Source organism: Pantherophis guttatus, chromosome 13 (assembly GCF_059756535.1).
Source record: "Pantherophis guttatus breed Tessera chromosome 13, ASM5975653v1, whole genome shotgun sequence".
Classification (NCBI taxonomy): Eukaryota; Metazoa; Chordata; class Lepidosauria; order Squamata; family Colubridae; genus Pantherophis; species Pantherophis guttatus.
In genome coordinates, this window is record NC_142075.1 from 21,500,705 (window position 1) to 21,516,346 (window position 15,642).

General features: G+C 46.2%; 1 protein-coding gene across 1 annotated transcript in view; it reads right to left on the reverse strand.

The window, feature by feature from the left end:
- INSYN1 (inhibitory synaptic factor 1) overlaps positions 1-15,642 on the reverse strand; it is a 64,768-nt gene that overhangs the window by 11,636 nt on the left and 37,490 nt on the right. The gene's annotated exons all lie outside the window — the stretch shown is intronic.

The window sequence follows — 15,642 nt, forward strand, 5'->3', positions numbered from 1 at the left end:
CGGAGAACCGGTAGCAGAAATCCCTGCCCTCCCATGCCAAGCTGAGCCGCACTTGGTACAGGTAAGGTTGGTACGACGAAGATCACAAAATACAATTCTGGATCCATGTAGAAGTCATCGCCTCCAGCTGCTGGAGGCCTTTGGCCGCACGAGAAATCTGGTTCAAAAATTGGCAGCCAAAGAACATTTGCAGCTGTGAGACCAGCTTGTAATTCTGGTTATTGTGTCCCCACACAAAAGAAGACTGACCGTTTATGCCATTATTGCAATTGTGTGCAATCTCAAAAAAATAGGGGGGGTCAGGCTAAAGGGTGGAAGTGGGTGGGTGGGTGGGTGGGCATGACGGACATCGGATGGTCCGCGAAAGAAAAGAATGGAGCATCTACATACCACCACCCTGGATTTCAGCTGCCAATCAGCTAAGCCTAAAAAAGGACTTAGATCACAGTCCGTGTTGCAAAATTGGCCTCTTTTGGGCCGCTTAATTCTAGCTTTGCCCAATGTTGCAATGAAGGTTTTGATTGAGAGGATATGGATCTCCCTCAGAAAATACACGGTGTCTTTTTTTCAGTAGACCGTCCATCAATCCATTTTATTTTGGCCACAGACCAGCCGAGAATTAATAACGCCGCAATTACTCTAAAATAGAAATACAAATAAAAGAGTCATTTCGACAGAATAAAAAGACGGTAGAGATAAAATTATTAAGGTAAAATTACAGAGGGCAGGAGTTAAAGCTGCAAAAGAATCCTATAAAATGAATTTTATAATGAATAATCGTAATTCTATAAATAACTAGCATAGATAATTCTTTTTTCTCCCCCTCCTTCTGTTCGGTTGTGTCCAATTATCGGAGGCTGCCCTGATAAGTTCCTGCAGTTTTCTTGGCAAGGTTTTTTTTTTTTTCAGAAGTGGTTTGCCATTCACTCCTTCCTAGGGCTGAGAGAAAGTGACTGGCCCAAGGTCACACAGCTGGCTTTGTATCCAAGACAGTACTAGAATTCACCGTCTCCCAGTTTCTAGCCTGGCGCCTTAACCAACACATGAACCTGGCTCAAGATAACTATAAGAGGACATAAATAATACTAGAATTTATAAAACATTGAGAAGTAAGTGTCATGCCCCCATCGGAGCCTGAATCTGTGGAGGTAGACGAGCCGGAGCTGGAGCTGATGAAGATCGAGGGGGCGGCTTTATTGGCTTCAGAGGAATATGGGGAGGAGCAGGCCGAGTCAGGCCAGGGCCTTTCAGGATTGGGATGGCTTGTAGGCAGGGAGGAACGGGGGCAGGATGACCAAGAGAGGGCAAGCAGTGAACATGAGGAGCAACAGAGCTCAGGCCATAAGCAAGGACCACCCCCTCCTGATCCCCGAGCACGGAGAGTGGAGAGAAGGCGGGAACAGCGCAGGCTGACCCAACAACTCAGGAAGAGAGCGCCCCGCCCCTCTTCACAAAGCACAACTGGGGACTGAGCTTTAAGGAGACGCTGTGGTGAGGGTATTTGTCGGGAACAAATGATGAATTCCTGGAATTTTGTGTGCTGTTGCCGACATTTGGAGTTTCTTGGATTTCTTCCTTTATTTCTTGCTTCCTGGATTAATCACCTTGTTCCTTTGCTTCCTGGACTCATGGACTTATTCCCTTGCCCTGCTTTGCAGCCATTGTGCTTACAGCATTTTGATGAACTACTTGCAGACACAAGCTGCTGGAGGGGTGTGTATGTGTGTGTGTGTGTGTGTGTTAGAGAGAGAGAGAGAGAGAGAGAGAGAGAGAGAGAGAGAGAGGGAGAGAGAGAGAGATAGATCACTTTGCTCTGGGACTTGCCATAACGTGGGCATGTGCACGCTTGGACCCTATGCGCAAAGCCTTCTGCGCATCCACAGAGGATCAAAAACAGGTTACTTCCTGGTTAAGACAAGGAAGTAACGACGTCCGGGAGGGTGGGTGGAGCCTTGCACATCCACCACTACCGGTTCTCCAAACCACGTGCCACCGAACCTGTAGCATTTCACCCCTGCCTCAGAGGGTTTGTCGTGTTTGGGGAGCTGGGTCAGGACACCATCCTTGCTGAAATCCTGCTAAGATCAGTGGTGGGATTCAGCCAGTTCGGGAGAACCGGCTGTTAACTTTCTGAGCAGTTTGGCAAACTGATTGTTGGAAGAAATCATTCGGGCAGAGAACCGATTGTTAAATTACTTGAATCCCACCACTGGCTAAAATGTGTTGGGATTAGGGTTAAAAGTCAACCAGCCAACGATCGTAGACCTCAGGTAAGCCAATCAATCCAACTGGAATAAAAATCCATTCCTATCGTCTGCTTCAAATGTCTGTTCCTTGTAGCCTGGCCAAAGAAGTAATATCGAAGATAAAAAGGCGATCGTGCGCATAGCGAAAACTCCACGGAAAAAAGCCTGCGGACATCTATTAAAGGAATGCGGAGGAAATATAAGCCCTTCTCTTTGAGCTGTTTCCATTCCAACTGTCACAATAAAATACAAGTTCTGGTTGTGTTGCAGAATTGCATGTACATCTCACCCTGGTCTCAAATCCAAAAAAGCATTAAACATTAGCAGCTGGGCACTCCTGATTCCCTCTGACCTATTTTATGTCTCCTGTTGGGTAATTTCAATCGAACCCTCGAGGAAAGCTTTTTGTGCCTTTTTTCTTTTAATTGATCCAAAACCAATCTGCAATGTATTTATTACTATTTTTTTTTTTTTTTGCTAAAGGATGTACAAGGATGGAGAGATGCATGGGTTGGTTCCCTTGTGTACCCTTGTGTAGTTTATTCTTTTCTTCTTTGGGAGTGTTTTCCTTTTTGTAGAAGTGCAATTCTTTTAATTTTTTTTAAAAAAATTGATTTATATGCCGCCCTTCTCCGGAGACTCAGGGCGGCTTACAATGCGTTAAGCAATAGCTGTCATACTTTTGTATATTTATACAAAGTCAGCTTATTGCCCCCACAATCTGGGTCCTCATTTCACCTACCTTAGAAAGGATGGAAGGCTGAGTCAACCTTGAGCCTGGTGAGATTTGAACTTGCAGTAATTGCAGGCAGCTGGTGATAATCACAATGCTATCAGTCTGCTGAGCCACCAGGCCCTTTTTTTGAGAAAAAACATAATAGAATAGAATAGAATAGAATAGAATAGAATAGAATAGAATAGAATAGAATAGAATAGAATAGAATAGAATAGAATAGAATAGAATAACAGAGTTGGAAGGGACCTTGGAGGTCTTCTAGTCCAACCCCCTGCCCAGGCAGGAAACCCTACACCACTTCAGACAAACGGTTATCCAACATCTTCTTAAAAACTTCCAGTGTTGGAGCATTTACAACTTTGGTGGCAAGTTGTTCCACAGATTAATTGTTCTAATTGTCAGGAAATTTCTCCTTAGTTCTAAGCTGCTTCTCTCCTTGATTAGTTTCCACCCATTGCTTCTTGTCCTGCCTTCAGGGGCTTTGGAGAATAGCTTGACTCCCTCTTCTTTGTGGCAGCCCCTGAGATATTGGAACACTGCTATCCTGTCTCTCCTGGTCCTTCTTTTCATCAAACTAGACATACCCAATTCCTGCAACCACAATTTTGCAAGTCTCAAAGTATGCCCAAAATGACCTCTACGACCCAAGAAACTGGAGAGGGTCTCTCCTGAAATATTTCCCATGCCTACATTTTTTTTTTTGAGGGCGAAGTTGCCAGCCAGCGGTGAGATTACCAGACAGGGAGCCACAGCAGAGGGCCCAATGAGCCACATGTGGCTCTGGGGCCACAGGTTGCTGACACCCACCCTATACTCTATCAAAGGCGAAGATGGCTGCATTCTGCTTCAGCTATTGTGCCTCTCCCTGCCCTGTCTCAATGGAGGCATTATCCAATTTCTCTTGCATTGATTAAGAGGGGGGGGGAAAACGCCTCTGAAAAGCAAGCATTATCCAACTCTGTGGGCCTGGAAGGAATTAGAAAGGCAAACCCCAACTCTAAATAACGTCTCTCTCCAATATCCCCGGCAAAACCGCAGCTGAGCCAGCGGTAACTTTATGCCCAACTCTAGCTTGTGAGAGAAGAAAACCCAGCAGGTAGCAAGCAATTATTTGGTCATTGCTTTCAGAGGTGAACTGCATTTCTTTAAATGCTCTTCTTCGTCAGGAAATAGCCTTCATCCTAAGAATGGACAGATCGGGCTGCCCCACATAGGGGGCAGAGTTGGGGTTCACATACTGTAGCAACTAGTTCACCCAGCACTGGAAATGTGAGCTTGCGCGAGTGCCAGAGGTGGGCTTCAGCAGGTTCTGATCAGTTCTGGAGAACCGGTAGTGGAAATTTTGAGTAGTTCGGAGAACCCGTAGTAAAAATTCTGACTGGCCCCGCCCCCATCTATTCTCTGCCTCCCGAGTCCCAGAATTTTTACTACCGGTTCTCTGAACTACTCAAAATTTCCGCTACCGGTTCTCCAGAACTGGTCAGAACCTGCTGAAATCCACCTCTGCTATGGACTAATTCTATTTTTATTGTAAGGTGACATTAACAGAATAACAGATAACAGAGTTGGTAGGGACCTTGAAGGTCATCTAGTCCAACCCCCTACTCAAGCAGGAGACCCTAGACCACTTCAGACAAATGGTTATCCAACATCTTCGTAAAAACTTCCAGTGTTGGAGTATTCAAAACTTCTGGAGGCAAGTTGTTCCACTGGTTAATTCTTCTTACTGTCAGGAAATTCCTCCTTAGTTCTAGGTTGCTTCTCTCCTTGATGAGTTTCCACCCGTTGCTTCTTGTCCTGCCCTCAGGGGCTTTGGAGAATAGCTTGGCTCCCTCTTCTTTGGGGCAGCCCTTGAGATATTGGAAGACTGCTATCATGTCTCCCCTGGTCCTTCTTTTCATCAAACTAGATTTACCAATTCCTGCAACCACAATTTTGCAAGTCTCAAAGTACGCCCAAAATTACCTCTACGACCCAAGAAACTAGAGAGGGTCTCTTCTGAAATATTTCCCATGCCTACATTTTTTTTTGAGGGCGAAGTTGCCTTATCTCTGACCCTTCCTCCAACTGTGGCTCATCCCCCTGTCTTCCAAGGTCATTCTTACATCCTATTGCTCATGGATGATGTCATTACAGTTGGGCCCACTCTGTCAATTTCGTATTGGTTCATTCATCAGAATTTGCCCATCCTTTCTGAATACGATGTGTGGTTTTTAGTTTGTGTCTCTGTGTGTGAAATCCTTGCGCAAAACCTCGTGTTTCAAATAGAGATTGTGAAACATTTTCGTTCGCCAAATGTGCATTTTCAAACAGCATTGATCTGACAGCCTCTGCAGGAATGGTAAATAGCAGAGTGCAGATCAAATTAAATCTGGCTCCGATAGAACGTCTTGTACATATTCATTTATTTTTCTAGTCTATCAAATTTCCTATGAGGAAAGAAGGAAGGGAGGGAGGGAAGGAGGGAAGGAAGGAAGGAAGGAAGGAAGGAGAAAGGGGAAGAAGGGAAGGAAGAGGAAGGAAGGAAGGAAGGAGAAAGGGGAAGAAAGGAAGGAAGAGGAAGGAAGGAAGGAAGGAGAAAGGGGAAGGAAGGAAGGAAAGAAGAAAGGAAGGAAGGAAGGAAGGGGAAGGAAGGAGGGAGGGAGGGAGAGAGGTAAGGAAGAAAGGAGAAAGGGGAAGGAAGGAAGAGGAAGGAAGGGAGGGAGGGAGGGAAGGAAGGAAGGAAGGAAGGAGAAAGGGGAAGGAAGGGAGGGGAAGGAAGGGAGGGAGGGAAGGAAGGAAGGAGGGAGGGAGGAAGGAAGGGGAAGGGAGGGAGGGAAGGAAGAAAGATCTGCATGCTTCATCAGAATAAATTCACCATGAAGCTGCTTTTAATACAAGGGCTCCAAATAAACCATTTTTTAAAATTCAGCACTCTTTTATATGCTTATGATAATTTATAATATCCATTTTTTAAAAAGTCCCCTGAATGTTATTCCGTATACAATATAGTTATTTTGGGAAATGCCTTTAAAAAAAAAAAAATGCACCGCCGTGTAAGGATTCTTTTTTAAAGCTAAGGATGACATATGCTAGCTGTATCCTTGCACCGAAGTGTAACTTCTTATTAAGTATGATATTCCTTTCCTTTCCTTTCTCCCTTCTGTTCCTGCCTCGGTACCAGCAACAAGCTTGCTTTCCATTCAGAAATAGACACATGAGAGAGAGGGAGGGGGGGAGAGGGAGGGGGGAGAGAAAGAGTGGAAGGGAGAGGGAGGGGGGAGAGAGGGAAGGAGAAAGAGGTTGGTAGGAATAGGGAGGGAGAGAGGGAGAGGGTGGGAGGGGGAAAAAGAGAGGGGGAGGGAGGGGGGAGAGAGGGAGTGGGAGGGAAAGAGGGAGATGAAGGGAGGGGGGAGAGAGGGAGAGAGGAAGAGAGAGAGGGTGGGAGGGGGAGAGAGAGTGGGAGGGAGGGAGAGAGATGGAGGGAGTGGGAGAGAGGAAGTGGGAGGGAGGGAGAGATGGAGAGAGGGGGGGAGGGTGGAAGGGAGGAGAGAGAGAGGGAGGGGGAGAGAGAGTGGGAGGGAGGGAGAGAGAGAGAAGAGATAGAGATAGAGAGGGAGAGAGGGAGGGAGGGAGGGGGGAAAGAGGGAAGGAGGACGAGAGAGGGTGGGAGAGGGAGAGAGAGTGGGAGGGAGGGAGGGAGGGAGAGAGAAATGGAGGGAGTGGGAGAGAGGAAGTGGGAGGGAGGGAGAGAGAGATGGAGAGAGGGGGAGAGAGGGAGGGAGATAGAGAGGGAGGGAGGATGGGAGGGAGGAGAGAGAGAGGGAGGGGGGGAGAGAGTGGGAGGGAGGGAGGGAGAGTGAAGAGATAGAGAGGAAGAGAGACAGAGACAGAGAGGGAGGGAGGGAGGGAGGAAGAGAGAGGTGGGGAGGGAGGGAGAGGCAGGCATGTGCTGAGTTTAGCTCATCCTGATATTTATACATCTCTGTGTTCTGAACAAGCCACACACACCACCACCCCGAACCTCCGCCGAGTGCCAGGAACTTCCAAGTTCTCTTGATTTTGGCTCCGGCCACTCTTGTGTCCCCTGGACATAATTATCCAACCAGTTTCTTGCCCCCCCCCATCCCTCCCCCCGGCTGTCGTCAGACATAAATGCAGTCCTTGCTTGCCATATGCTGTGTGAAAAGGAAGAGCGGTGCCAAGGAATTTTGCTGATCCCCGCGCGTCAAGCCGGGCCAGATGTGAAATGGTGACCCGAATCCTGAATAGATCTCGCCGGATTTGGCCACCCCACCCCACCCCATCCTCATATCCTTCATGATCCTTCAAAATAGCTGCGGATTAGGAAGGCTTAAGAGGTCTCCACGATCAGTTTGCACATGGCATGGGCTCAATGGTTTTTTTTCAACGGGGAGCAAGTCTTTGATATCGTAATATCTCACACACACACACACACACACACACACAAAAGGAAAAAACAAACCAGAGCCCTGGAAAAGGTCTGGGCTCATCTCATGTCCCCTCTTTGCTCAAGATAGAAATCCCCAATGTGGGAGAAATAAGCAAGCGAATAAGGGGGTTCAAGGACACGAAAAGAAGGAAAATGGCTAGAAGTTTGGGGGAGAAAATGAAAAATTCAACCCTTTTGCTCTTTTGGTCCTTAGGATTGCATCCTCGCCGTTATATCGGACCTGTTACAGAACGGGTGCAGATAGTCCTTGACTTAAAGGTAAAGGTAAAAGTTCCCCTTGCACATAAGTGCTAGTCGTTCCCGACTCTAGGGGGGGTGCTCATCTCCGTTTCAAAGCCGAAGAGCCAGCGCTGTCCGAAGACGTCTCCGTGGTCATGTGGCCGGCATGACTCAACGCCAAAGGTGCACGGAACGCGGTTACCTCCCCACCAAAGGTGGTCCCTATTTTTCTACTTGCATTTTTTACCTGCTTTCAGACTGCTAGGTTGGCAGAAGCTGGGACAAGTCACGGGAGCTCACCCCATTATGCAGCAGTAGGGATTCGAACCACTGAACTGCCGACCTTTCGATCGACAAGCTCAGCGTCTTAGCCACTGAGCCACCGCGTCCACAGTCCTTGACTTACAACAGTTTCATTTAGTGACCATCCAATGTTACAACGGCACTGAAAAATGTGACTTGATTTACGATCGTTTTTCACGGTTACGACCTTTGCAGATCCCCATGATCACGTGATTAAAATTCAGCTGCTCCCGGGGTCACATGACCTCCCTTTGCAACCTTCAGACAAGCAAAGTTAACGGGGAAGCTGGATTCATTTAACAACTGGATGACTAACTGAACAATTGCAGTGATTTGCTTCACGACCCCGGCAAGAAAGGTCGTAAAATGGGGCAAAACCCACTTAACCACTGTCTCACTTAATAACAGAAATGTTGGGTCCCACTGTGGTCGTAAGTTGAGGACTACTCACATCCTATTCAATTAGCAGCTCCATTTTCATTGCAGGACCGATCAAGTCTCGTCCAAAATGTTATCTTGCCATATTGCATTAGGAAGCAAATGTAGCATAAATAAAAGCTTGCTCTCATCATCATTTAGATCTGGAAATGCCAGCATCTCTCCTCCCTCCCCTCCCTCCCCTCAGCTCCTTCCTAACAGCTTCTAATTTGGATGGGAACCGCCAGTCCTACAGATGGTCCAGGGTAGCAGCTTCTTAATCCTGCCCAAAAAAATTGCTTGAAAAAAATTAAAATTGATCAGGAGGATGAGATATTAGAATAGAATCGAGTAGAGTAGAGTAGAGTAGAATCGAGTAGAGTAGAGTGGAGTAGACTAGACTAGACTAGACTAGAAGGAGAGGCAAGGAGAGGAGAGGAGAGGAGAGGAGGGGAGGGGAGGAGAGGAGAGGAGAGGAGAGGAGAGGAGGGAAGAGAAGAGAAGAGAAGAGAAGAGAAGAGAAGAGAAGAGAAGAGAAGAGAAGAGAAGAGAAGAGAAGAGAAGAGAAGAGAAGAGGAGAGGAGAGGAGAGAAGAGTTGGAAGGGATCTTGGAGGTCTTCTAGTCCAACCCCCTGCTTAGGCAGGAAACCCTACACCACTTCAGACAAATGGTTGTCCAATCTCTTTTTAACCCCATAACCTAACCTACTCATTTAGATCTTTGGGTTTTTATTAACATGGAAATTACAAGGAAGTAGACATGATACTGTTTCATTCTTTGAGTCAATCAATCAGTCAGAATAGAACTGGAAGGAACCCTGGAGGACCCCTACTCAAACAGCAAACCCTACACCACTTCAGACGAATGGTTATCCAACATCTTCTTAAAAACCTCCAGTGTTGGAGCATTTACAACTTCTGGAGGCCAGTTGTTCCACTGATGAATTGTTCTCACTGTCAGGAAATTTCTCCTTAGTTCTAGGTTGCTTCTCTCTTTGATTAGTTTCCATCCGTTGCTTCTTGTCCTGCCTTCAGGTGCTTTGGAGAATAGCTTGACCCCCTCTTCTTTGGGGCAGCCCCTGAGATATTGGAACACTGTTATCCTGTCACCCCTAGTCCTTCTTTTCATCAAACTAGACAATGCTTAAAGCCAGAACCCAAACATGGAGCTAAAGGCATCTTTTCAGTGCAATTCTATGCGCTGTAAGTCGTGTCTTCATCACCCTGTGCTTTGACCACTGCTATTGGCTTTGAGGTGGCTGTGTGTGTCCCCCTTAGATGCTCCAAAAGTTGCAATGGGTGCAAGTCACAGCAGCTGCCCATTCCTGATTGGTGTGAGCCGGTGTAACAGGAGAACACTGGTTTGATGGAGCTGTCTCGGGGCCATCCATCAGGCTTCCAGATCCTAATCAAAATGCTGGTTGCTACCTACAAAACTCTTTGTGGTTCAGCTTCTCCTTCTCTTCAGAGCCATCTGCTTCAGTTGGAAGCTTCCCATCCCATTTTGCATTGGCCAAAAAGGCCTCTCCGGCAGGGCCCCATTCTCCAAGGTACACAGAGTACAGCAGCCTAAAAGCTTGGGCTTTTTAAATTTATTTTTGTTCATCCAACGAGCCCCCCCCCCCCACATGTTAGAATTGGGTTTGCTTGTTTGATTGATTGTTTGTTTCATTGGATTTAGGATTAGTTCAGGGTTTTCGACTCGAAAGAATGGTCCCTGCTATTTAGGAAAGCTGTGAGGGTGCAACATGATTAGGAACAATTGTTCAGGAGGGAATTGGGAAGGGAAGGAGGGAGGAGAAAGAAAGAGGAAGGGGGAAGGCAAGGGAGGGAGGGAGAGAGGGAAGAAGGAGGGAGGGAAGGAAGAAAAAGATAAAAAGGAAAGGCAGGCAGGCAGGGAGGGAGGATGGAAGGGAAGGAAGAAATCAGGGGAAAGAGAGGGGGGAGGGAGAGATGGAGGGAGGGAGGGAGGGAAGGAGGGAGAGAGGATGGGAAGGGAGGGAGGAAAAAAGGAAGGAAGGAAGAAAAAGACAGAAAGAAAGGCAGGCAGGCAGCGAGAGAGGATGGGAAGGAAGGAAGGAATCAGGGGAAAGAGAAGGAGGGAGGGCGGGAGAGAGGATAGGAAGGGAGGGAGGAAAAAAGGAGGGAAGGAAGAAAAAGACAGAAAGAAAGGCAGGCCGGCAGGGAGGATGGGAGGGAAAGCGGGAATCAAGGGAAAGAGAGGGAGAGAAGGAAGGAGAGAGGAAGGGAAGCGAGGGAGGGAGGGAAGGAAGAAGGAGGGAAGGAAGAAAAAACAGAAAGAAAGGAAGGCAGGGAGGAGGGGAGGGAAAGGAAGGAAGGAAGGAATCAAGAGAAAGGAAGGGAGGAAAGGGAAGGGAGGAAGGGAGGAAGGGAGGAAAGAAAGAAAGAAAGAAAGAAGGAAGGAAGGAAGGAAGGAAGGAAGGAAGGAAGGAAGGAAGGAAGGAAGGAAGGAAGGGTGAGGCTTATCCTGCAGGGAGGCTGCCAAACAAGACCACAAGAGCCGGTGAGGTCAGAAGTAATTAGAAAGGATTACAGGACTCCCAGGAGGCTCCAGTATGATCTGCATTAACAGATGGCAGCAAATCGTCTGCCTTGCAGAAATATGCTTTGAAGAATGAGTCCAGGCAATTGAGCACTGCCCACGCCCAGCACCTGGAACCATCAGGTCCCAACCAGGTGACGTCCCCCCCAAAAAAAGAACCCGGTCAGCTCCCAAAGTTTTCAATGAAGGCTCCATTCAAGCATCCAAAGACGAGTTTCCTGTTTTGGACTTTGAGCCACCGCCAAGTGTACCATCCTTTTTCCATGCTCTAATCTAACATGATACAATTATGGTCCGAAGCCAAGAGAGGAATCGAGCCAAGCCTAGGAGAGTCACAATATAACCAGGAACCTACAAGAGGAAGGGCCAGACAGAAATCTATCAGAATGGAGAATGAACAGAATGGAGAAATGAACGGCGATGCAAGCTGGAATACCGTTTATCCTTTGGCATCCTCCGCGCTTCAGTTTTTGGCGATGTGGGTCTTTAAAAAAAAATAATAATCAGATGTGCCTTTGGAGAAGCTGCATTAGAAATTTTGTGTGTTGGAAAATTGCAGGCTGACGGCGCAGGCCAAGGAGAAATTCTAGGCCCAATATTGATGGCCAAGTTGGATCGAAACGGCACGGCTTCTTCGAATGGAGAGAGGCGTCCAACTTAATATTTGTCCAGCCCAGAAATGGGGAAAAAAAAAAGGTCAAATCAAGTAGGAAAGAGGCCATGGAAGGATTAGAGTTTCCAGACTCAAATAAATGTGTCTAAATGTTGGCACTCCCCTCCATGCTAGCTTTGATTCCATCGGCGAGACCAGGGGTGAAATCCAGCAGGTTCTGACAGGTTCTGGAAAACCAGTAAGCAGAAATTTTGAGCAGTTTGGAGAACCGGTAGTGGAAATTTTGAGTAGTTTGGAGAACCGGCAAATACCACCTCTGGCTGGCCCTAGAGTGGGGCGGGAATGGAGATTTTGCAGTGTCCTTCCCCCAGGAGTGGGGAGGGAATGGGGATTTTGCAGTATCCTTCCCCTGGAGTGGGGTGGGAATGGAGATTTTGCAGTATCCTTCTCCCAGGAATGGGGAGAGAATGGGGATTTTGAAGTATCCTTCCCCAAGGAGTGGGGAGGGAATGGGGATTTTGCAGTATCCTTCCCCCAGGAGTGGGGAGGGAATGGAGATTTTGCAGTATCCTTCCCCTGCTACACCCACCAAGCCATGCCCACAGAACCGGTAGTAAAAAAAAAACTGGATTTCACCACTGGGCGAGACCAATTTACAGAGGAACACATTAGAGCAACGGAAAGGAAGAACGTCGATAAAATGGTTTCTAGTAAGGGGGGGGGAAATAGGAGACCAAAAACTATGCAGCTATTTTTAAAAAGGCCACATCAGAATAAGAAAACCTTGTTAAAACTCAGGGAGCAGGGGATGTGGGGGGGCGGGGGTGGGAGTGGGGGAAAGAGAAACATTTGCAGCCAGCCCTGTCAAAGAAGATATAAAAAGGAAGAAGAGAAGTGGAGGAGGAGGAGAAGGAGGAGGAGAAAGAGGCATATTTTGCAAAGCGGAAGCTGCAATTCACATGAAAAGGAAACAAAGGGATATTGGCATCCTCATTGTAACCCAAGTGGGGGGTGGGGTGGAAATGAGGATTTTGTGGCATGGAGAGACTGGAGCAAACACACACTAACAAAATCCCTGTGTAGAGGGTGTGAATCGCTCATGCTAAGACTGAACATCGAAAAGAGATGCAGCCATTGCTTATCCTTTCTGCCTGGTTCAAGGACTCAAAAGCCAAACTCTTGAAAGCAGAATTCAGGACCCTGGAGAGCTCCCGACGAACTAATAAGACTCCAAAGACTACAGGAGTTCTTGAATTATGACTATACTCGGAAGGGGACCTTCCGTTGCTAAGTGAGACGGTGGTTAAGGAAGTGGAGCCCAATGTTATGGCTTTTTCCACCCCGGTGAAATCACAGCGGTTGTTAAAGGAATCCAGCTTTCCCTATTGGCTTTGCTTGTTGGTTGGGAAGGTCCCGAACGGTGATCCCATGACTCCAAGACTCTGCAGTCATTGTAAATGTGTTTTTGGTTGCCAAATTCTGATCACATGACCGTGGGGACTCTGTGACAGCCATAAGTGTGAAGACCCTTTATTTTCAGCCCCGTTGTAATTTTGAATGACCATTCAACCATTGAATGACCACCAATGGTTATATAAGTCAAGGACTATTCTGAATTCGGAGCCGAAGAACCAGGGGTCTGCGACAGAGTGTCCTGTTGTACTTAAAGGGCTTGCAAAAACCACCTCTAGCTGCTGTTTGCAGAACCCCAATATCAAGTGCTTCAAATAATAACAACAACAACAACAACAACAATAATAATAATAATAATAATAATAATAATAATAATAATGATGATGATGATTACATCCAGAAAAGTGAAGAACCAATGATTAAGGAAGTAAATAAAGGAGGCCTTTTAAAGGCAACTAAAACAAAAGCAGAATATAAGAAAGAAGTAATTGACCAGTGAGCTGAAAATTGGAAACACAAAGCTCTGCATGGCCAATACTTGAAAAGTATTGAAGGCAAAGCTGACTAGAAACTAACTTGGAACTGGTTAAGATCAGGAGTACTGAAAAAAGAAACAGAAAGCTTTATTTTGGCAGCTCGAGAACAAGCCCTAGCCACAAACTGTATGAAGGCAAAAATTCAACATGTTACCACCAACAGCAAATGCCGCCTCTGCAATGAGAAAGAGGAGACAGTCGACCACCTGATCAGTGGGTGCAGCAAAATTTCACAAACTGACTACCTACAACGCCATGACCGTGTTGCTAAGATCATTCACTGGAAATTGTGCCAGAAGTTTGGATTTGAGTACAGCAAAAACCACAGGGAACATCAGGTTGAGCAAGTTTTAGAGAATGAGAAACTCAAGATCTTGTGGGACTTTAGGATTCAGACTGACAGGCCCTTGGTCCACAACACACCTGACATAACAATAGTTGAAAAGAAAAAAGTATGGTTCATTGACATTGCAATACCTGGTGATGCACGGATTGAAGATAAGCAGCAAGAAAAAATCACAAAGTACCGGGACTTACAAATTGAAGTTGAGCGACTGTGGAAAAAGAAATCGTGTGTTGTCCCGATTGTAATTGGAGCCCTTGGAGCAATACCCAAAGGGCTACCCCACTATTTAGAAATTCTAAATTTGCCGGACTTGAACATTTTGACTTTACAAAAAACCACCTTACTCGGAACAGCTTACATCCTCCGACGATACCTTGGCAGTTCCTAGGTCCTTGGTTAGGGCTCGAGCTGCTGAGCTATTAACCAGCCTCAAACGCTGTGAATCTCACTAAAGATTAACCAATAAATAATAATAATAATAATAATAATAATAATAATAATAATAATAATAATAATAATCAGAGAAAGAATGGGAGAAGATCACAAAATAGAAAGACCTACAAACAGAAATAGAACGACTGTGGCAAAAGCAAGCGAAGGTAGTACCAATAGTCATAGGGGCCTTGGGTACACTCCCAAAAGGACTGGAGCACCTCTTGAACAAACCATCGTCATTGACAAATTCACCATCGGTCAATTGCAAAAGGCAGCTTTGCTTTCCTCAGCTTACATCCTGGGACGAGACCTGTAACACCATCCAACATCCACATCTGCCTATCCCAGGTCCTTGGAAAGGACTCGATAGGTAGACAAAAATGCCAGATCTGGTCTGAACATCTGGCCGACTTAGTGACGAACCAAAATAATAACAATAAAAGAAACCCAGGGGGTCTCGTTTTGGAGGCCTAAGGACTCGCAAGGTCTCCAGAGAGACTGTTGAATGGCACCCAGATGCCTTCTTGGCCTGAGATGAAGAATCCGTTGGATGAAATCTTGCTTTACAAAGAGGAACAAGGGAATTAGGTCCCCTTTTTCTGGAATGAGCCAGGTGGTTTCTTTCTTTTCTTTCTTTCTTTCTTTTTTTTTTTTTGATTTTTTTTTTGATTTTTTTAGACATAAAACATAAAATACATCTTGGTTTCTTGGTGGTTTCTTAAAGACCCACTTGTGGTTGCAGTCCATTTTCTTTTCCCAGGAACGAAAAGGAGAAGCAGCCACAGGAGAGTCATCTAAATTGATAAGTAAGAGGAGCACAGGAAGGAATTGCCTTTATGGGGAAATATAAAAGTGTCTTCCATTCATCCATCCATCCCTCTCTTTCTCTCTCTCTTTCTCTCTCTCCTCTTTCCCTCTCCTCTTTCTCTCTCTCTTTCTCTCTCTCTCTTTTTCTCCTCTTTCTCTCTCTCTCCCTCTTTCTCTTTCTCTTTCTCTCTTTCTCCCTTTCTCTCTTTCTCTCCCTCTCCTCTCTCTTTCTCTCTCTCTTTCTCTCTCTCTCTTTCTCTCTCTCTTTCTCTTTCTCTTTCTCTTTCTCTCTCTCTCCTCTCTCTCTCTCTTTCTCTCTCTCTCTTTCTCTCTCTCCTCTCTCTCTCTCTCCCTCCCTTCCTCCCTCCCTCTCTCATATAAATTTGGTGTCTTTCAGCTTCACATGGATTGGTCGTAATTCAGATAAATTTCTGCATCATTCAGCGATGAAACAAGGAATAGCAAGAAACATTCCTTCATGTATTTCTGTACCAGACATATGCAATCGTATGCAATTTCCAAGCCAAAATAACAGTGCACCAATCACTTGTAATT